The following is a 7,483-nucleotide window of genomic DNA, read 5'->3' as shown; positions in this document are numbered from 1 at the left end:
ACTTGTTACTAATCAACTGCCTGCCTTTTTGATGTCTAGTATTCGCTCTGGTATGCAATCTGCTTTCCACTCAGGTTATGGATATGTTACTGCAACCTTAAAGGTCCTCAATGATGTCACAATTGCCCTGGATTCTTAGCAATGTTGTGCTGCTATTGTTATTGACTTGGCCAAAGCTTTTGACACGGTGGACCATTCCATTATTGTGGGCCGGCTAAGGAATATTGGTGTCTGAGTGGTCTTGTACCAAATATAGCTATCCCGTCTCAGTTAAGACCCAAACGCAGACTGTTGAAGTAACCATGTTTATTACAGCAACAGGGTCAGGCAAACAGCTCAAGGCAGGCAGGGATTGATAATCCAGAGTTGTGGGGCAACGGTACAGGACGACACAGGCTCAGGTCAGGCAGAGGTCGGTAATCCAGAGTAGGGGCAAAGGTAACAGACGGCAGGCAGGCTCAGGCAGAGTGGTAAGGCAGGCGGGCTCAGAGTCAGGACAGGCAAGGGTCAAAACCAGGAGGGCGAGAAAAAGAGACTGGGAAAAAGCAGGAGCTGAGAAAACTTGTTGACTTGAACAAACAAGACGAACTGGCAAAAGTACCCAGGGGATAATGGGCGACACCTGGAGGGGAGTGGAGACAAACAAGTGAAACAGATCAGGGTGTAACAACAGGTACAAGCCCTTAACTAACAACGCAGTTTAAGAAAGAGTTACGAAAATATTTCACAAAATAAAGTACAAAATGTAATAAAAGTAACACAAAATTACGAGGCTATACACAGGGGGTACCGGTACCAAGTCATTGTAAATAGTCCAGGTGGCCATTTGAGTAATTGTTCAACAGTCATATGGCTTGGGGGTAGAAGCTGTATTTGGGACCTAGACTTGGCGCTCTGGTACCGCTTGCCGTGCGGTAGAAGAGAGAATGGTCTATGACTTGGGTGACTAGTATCAACTCCAACATGCACCTGCTTGTTGTGGCAGCATACATAGACTAGGCCGAATTACATTACATTACATACATTAGGCCAAATTAAATTAATCTTGTCTGTATGCTATCGGCAGGTTAATTTATTCACCTTCCCATTTTATGACCCAACTTTATTTTTAGTCAACATTTACCACATGTAACCTCCTTTGAACTAGCTGACACATAAGACATCGACACTTAGCTGCACTAGCCTTCTTTTTCCCCAGAAACTCCTACTTCATGGCACTAAACTAGAATACTACGGACACAAACAAGATTATGACATTTAATTCGCACACATAGAGCACATGAAGATAGCACAATCAGCCATGTTACAACTTGTGAATGCATGTGACTGAATGCAAATGACTAAGCATTGATGAAAAAAGCTTACGCCTATTCAACATGATTAATTGTTTTGTACAGTGTGTCATATATAGGCTCTGTCATGCAGGAAGTAATTTCATGTGAAGCTATGTGCAAACAAAACTTGTAATAAAAATCAGGGATGAAAGGCGGTAGGGAAAATAAATAGCTTGGTTACGCTGTACCGGTAACACAATGAAAACAAAAATGACAAGAAAACAGTAGGGTATTTCACCACTGCATGTCAGAGGCATGAAACATTAGCAAATAGACTTGAAAAAGGGTGGTATAGCCTAAGTTCCAAAATGCAATGTGGTTAGACTAGAAATTACATTTTTTCCCCTGGTCAGAGATGAGTAGCCGAGATGTGCGCAGACATCAGTGGACGCATGAATTCAGGCCTAATGACAGACACCAAATGTCATCCTTAACAACAAAAGACTGCAGTATAACTGTACAGTGTGCAATCAAAGAAAAACCTTCTGAAATAAGCGCCACTGGTGCCGAGTAACTGAAAACCTGTTTTGCACTGCAAGTTGGAGAGAGAGAGGGGTAGTTCCTGTTTGATACCTTCCCCAAATAAACTACATTCGTCCACCTCCTCAACCTTTTTTCGCAAAGCATAGCCTCCAAGTACTGTACTCAGCAATTTACTAGAGATTCTATGGTCTTGACCCACCGATCGCCTTCTGTTCTTGCCTGACTTGGATTACGACTGTCTGCCCCTTGTACTATAATAAACTGTAATAAACTGAGACTCCTACTATCCGTCTCCTGTGTGTGTGTACGTGCATGTCTAACATGCCACCCATGTACCTCAAGCATGTTTGCTTCAGACATAAGATGAGTCGTACAGCTCCATCAGCCTAAAGAGGAACACAATTGTTACACTGTCCTTTTACATTCAGACTAGCACTGTAATGCTTTATTAACTTAAGCCTACCTGTGTGCGTGTGTGTCCAACATGCCACCCGTTTAGATGGGGCAGGCAAGCGACAGATCAAGGGCAGGCAGAGATCGGTAATCCAGGGCAGAGTCCGTAAGGTACAGAGTGGCATGCAGGCTCAGGTCAGTAATCCAGGGCAGTGTCAAAAGGTACAGAACGGCAGAAAGGGTCAGGGCAGGCAGAATGAGCAAAACCGGGATAACTAGAAAACAGGCGCTCAAGCAAACAGGAGTACGAAAAACAGGCTGGTAGGCTTGACAAGACGAGCTGGCAACAGACAAATAGAGGTATAAATGCACAGGGGATAATGGGGAAGGTGGGCGACACCTGGAGGGGGGTGGAGACAAGCACAAAGACAGGTGAAACAGATTAGGGTGTGACACCATCATTACGTTAAAACATGAAGGTCAGTCAATATGGAACATTTCAAGAACTTTTAAAGTTCCTTCAAGTGCAGTCACAAAAACCAGCAAGCGATATGATCAAACTGAGGAAGGCCACGATCCGATGAAGAGAGAGAAGGAGACACCATTGAGGTAATCGCTTTGACTGATAGAAGGGTTGATTTAATTGTATTTAGCAGAAACAATTCATATATTATCTGAGTGTACACTTTGTAAAGCAAATAAATCACATTTTAACTTGCCCTTGTCATATTTTCAGGTGCACAACCATTTTTTCTCCCTTTCTGTCTCGATCTCCATTTCGTTCACTCAAACTCACACACGCAGTTGCAGAGAAGGGGAAACATATTTACCTTGACTGTAGGGTTGATACACTACTGTTCAAAAAGTTTGGGGTCACTTAGAAATGTTGTTTTTGAAATAAAAGCAAATATCTTGTCAATTAAAATAACATCAAATTGATCAGAAATACAGTGTAGACATTGTTAATGTTGTAAATGACTATTGTAGCTGGAAACTGAAAGCAGAAACTCATCAGTCTATTCTTTTTCTGAGAAATGAAGGCTATTCTATGTGAGAAATTGCCAAAACTGAAGATCTCGTACAGCGCTGTGTACTACTCCCTTCACAGAACAGCGCAAACGGGTGTAACGAATGTGAAACGGCTAGCTTAGTTAGTGGTGCGCGCTAAATAGCACTTCAATCGGTGACGTCACTTGCTCTGAGACCTTGAAGTAGTGGTTCCCCTTGCTCTGCAAGAGCTGCAGCTTTTGTGGAGCGATGGGTAACGATGCTTCGTGGGTGACTGTTATTGATGTGTGCAGAGGGTCCCTGGTTCGCGCCCGGGTATGGGCGAGGGTACGGTCTAAAGTTACACTGTTACACGGGCTCTAACCAGAATAGAAAGGAGTGGGCGGCCCCTGTGCACAACTGAAGCAACAGGACAGGTACAATAGTTTCTAGTTTGAAAAACAGCTTCATTAAATTGTACCCGCAAAACACCAGTCTCAATGTCAACAGTGAAGAGGCGACTCAGGGATGCTGGGCTTCTAGGCAGTTGTGAAGAAAGACATATCTCAGACTGGCCAATAAAAAGAAAAGATTAAGATGGGTAAAAGAACACACGCTGGACAGGAACTCTGCCGAGAAGGCCAGCATCCCGGAGTTGCCTCTTCACTGTTGAGACTGGTGTTATGCGGGTACTATTTAATGAAGCTGCCAGTTGAGGACTTCTCAAACTAGACACTGTAATGTACCTGTCCTCTTGCTCAGTTGTACACCCCGGGATGGCGAGCTTACCCAGAGAGATCAACATTTTCGATTCCATGCAGAAGAAAGACATCTGATCACCCCAGTCCCAACAAACACAGTAAAGCTGTGGAGAAGAGTGTACTTACGTGTCGTTCAAGAAAAGGTCCTCTTGAAGGGATGTCTTCAGATAAGCATCTCAGCTCCAAAGTAGGCTACAAGTGAAGACAGATACATCGGGACACAACTGCGTGCATCCTTATCGAATACCGAGGCGCATATTGAAGATGGTAAAAGAACTGTCCATATTTACTTTTCACCAGCCAACAAGATGAGTAGGCCTAACGAACAGCAAATGCTCTAACCTATGTCAATCTACTATCCCCCATAGTACAAAGGTTAACCTATTCTATTGGTCAAACATTTGGGGTTTCTGTATGACAAAAAATTATTCCAAACATAGTCTGGAATAACAACATAGTTGATAAACAATTAGGCTATTTCTTCACATTATAAGCGCAGAAATACTCACAGACCAGTAGGCTATAACCGCAAATGTTCCAAAATGCAATCAATTAGTGGAAAAACACTGTTCTCAAAAGTCACCACGATTGTGATCATGCATGTAATACTTTATTATAAAGGTGCATTTTTATGGTGAAAATGATCTTCACGAAACTTGAAACTCACGCGCCGCCCAACGTATGCCAGTTAGGCTCTACACCGGTTGTAAAGCAGATTAATGTGCTTAATTTTAAGAAGATATTTGGCCACTTTAGTTGTGATAAAATCCTTATGAAAACATATTGTCACGCCTGCTCCTGCTCTTCCTCCCTCTGGCGCTTAAGGGTGCCAGACTCCCCAACATTACGCAATCAAGCCACCTTCAGTATGCACACCTGCCTTTCCCCGTCACGCGCATCAGTGCTCATTGGACTCACGTGGACTCAATTACTTGTTTAATTTCCTTCCCTATATCTGTCTGTTTCCTAGCTCTGTTCCCTGCCTCGGGATTGTTTGTCATATGTCCTTGTTTTCCCGTGTGCTGACGCTGTTCCTGTTGTGATCTATGTCTGTTCCTGAATAAATGTTTGACTCCACGTACCTGTTTCTCATCTCCTGGTTCAGGTCCTTGCAGAATCCCAAAGCCATCACACTAAGCACCGGGAAGTACTTGTGTTCCGGTTGGAGGCCCATCCCACGTTGGGCCTCAGCCGGATCGTCAGGTCCTGTTTGCCCAGCCGGCTCGTCAGACTGTCACGTCTTTGTCGGATCATCAGGCTTCCACGTCGCAGCTGGATCGACAGGCGTTCATGTCTTGGCCGGCTCGCCCAGGTGGGTACTGTCACACCTGTTGCCCCCCCCCCCCAGCCGGCTTGCCCAGCGCCTATTTCTCGGCCGGTTCGCCCAGGTGGAGGTCCTTGAATTATGCCAGGTGCCCCTGGAGGTCCTTGCATTATTGATTAATTGCTGGAATAATTATTTGATCTAATTCATTGTAATTCATTTGGTTATCCTATCCAAATTAATCAAAGGTGGGGCACCATTGAGATTCTATATAGAGACCCCTATAATTAACTCTTATCAGTAATTATTAACCATTATACCATTAATGCTTATATCAACAGTAGTTTTAATCAATAGACAATTTCTACACTGAACAAAAATATAAACGCAACATGTAAAGTGTTGGTCCCATGTTTCATGAGCTGAAATAAAATATCCCAGAAATGTTCCATAAGCACAAAAAGCGTGCACAAATGTGTTTATATCCCTGTTAGTGAGTATTTCTTCGTCAAGATAATTCATCCACCTAATAGGTGTGGCATATCAAGAAGCTGATTGAAAACGGGTAGCGACAATTATTTGAATAACTCAATGTGCACAAAATTGATGACTAAAGTGCCTTATTAGGAATTTTCAAATCTGACCTCTCTATGAGGCCGTGTATGTAAATTCTCTTTCTGGGCAGGGCATCAGTTAAAGCGACAATCAGCAGTAGAAACAATAACAAAGTGGTGTTTTCATCCCTGGTTCGGTAAAAAGCTGAAGGATGAGGCTGGAGAAATGTAACCACTCTCAAATTGATAGAGCTGTGGATGCAAGGACTGACCATCACTGATATCAAAATTATATTTTAACCATGTTTTGAGGCTATTATAGTGTTTGTTTACATTTTCTTTGTATACAAACGATGGAGTAAAGCAAGCTTATATTTTGTGTTCTGATGGGGTACGACAGCTGAACTGAGTTTATGGTGCATTTCTAAGTTATATTCTTCAAATATCAATGGGTACATATCATTCATTTAAGTAAAAAAATGTATGAAGCAACTGCTGATTGTCCTTTTAAACTGCAGTAATGAAACAAAACTGTTAAGAGCCTGTGAACTAGAAGTCTTCATGGGTCCAAACAGTTTGACCCATTCCGAAATGGAACTGGGGCTTTCCCACACTGACCCTACCGTTTTGCACGGTCCTGAGGACAACTAGACCCGTTTCGTTTAGACCTGGTTGGATCCATAACCTGTCCGAACAGAGTGAGGGAAGCAGCTGAAAAGTAATTTATTAAGCTACTTTAATAAACAGAGTTGACAAAGCGTGAGAGGAGAGAGAGGTGCCACTCTAGCAGGCGGGGGAAGGACCATACTGTGAGCAAGTGGCATGGGGAGCAGGGAGGGAGAAAGACAGCAACCAAACAAGCCGACTCGTGCTATAGTAGACTAAAAGCTGCCATAGCAAGGTTATCATCAAATATGATCAAACCGGGAGAAGCTAGTTAAGCTAGCCAAATTGAGCTAGCTAGGCTAATTGAGGCTGCAGTGCATATGCTTTCTCTTTCTCCTACAGTTACAAATAGCATAAACTCCATAAAGAATATTAGGTAGCCAGTAGCTGCTCTTGGTCGTTGTAGCCTATCATTCTCCTTTACCTTTTGATTGAAGACTGTCAGAAAACATGGTTGTAACATTAATAATTTGGTTGTTATTTCATTGGTTACCTCTACGCAGATGCCCCAGGGGCAGAGTGGCACACACTCATTGATTATGGCACTTTTAAATGTTAGCACAATCACTAGTACACTAGTAACTTCTTGTTGATTGCATGTTTCTCACTGAAACATGGCTGTCTTCAGCCTGTAGTGCTGCTCTTATTGAACCCCCCAACCATTGATGCCATAGCTCCAGTAAAGTTGAAAAAGGCCACAACCAAACGGAGAGCCCCCTGGATGAGTGAGGAAACTAATAAATGAAAGAGAAATGCAGAAAGGCAGAGCGGAGGCGGAGAAAGTCAATGTTGCAGGTCCATTCTGATATTCTGTGAGAGCAACTTGGCATATAACAAGGCAAATAGAAATGCCAGACAGGCTCATTTTTCTAATTTGATCACTAATAATCAGAATAATTTGAGAGTGCACTTTTTGACCATTGATGGCCTGATAAATCCTACCCCCTCAAACCTACCTTATGCAAATTTTCCTCCGCATCTAAATGTGATGAGTTTGCTGCATATTTCAGAGATAAAGCTGGGTATCAGTCAAGCAAGACC

This window comes from Oncorhynchus kisutch, linkage group LG5 (genome assembly GCF_002021735.2).
Source record: "Oncorhynchus kisutch isolate 150728-3 linkage group LG5, Okis_V2, whole genome shotgun sequence".
In the NCBI taxonomy this organism is placed as follows: Eukaryota; Metazoa; Chordata; class Actinopteri; order Salmoniformes; family Salmonidae; genus Oncorhynchus; species Oncorhynchus kisutch.
The sequence above is the reverse complement of the archived record's forward strand: the minus strand, read 5'-3'. Positions refer to the sequence as shown.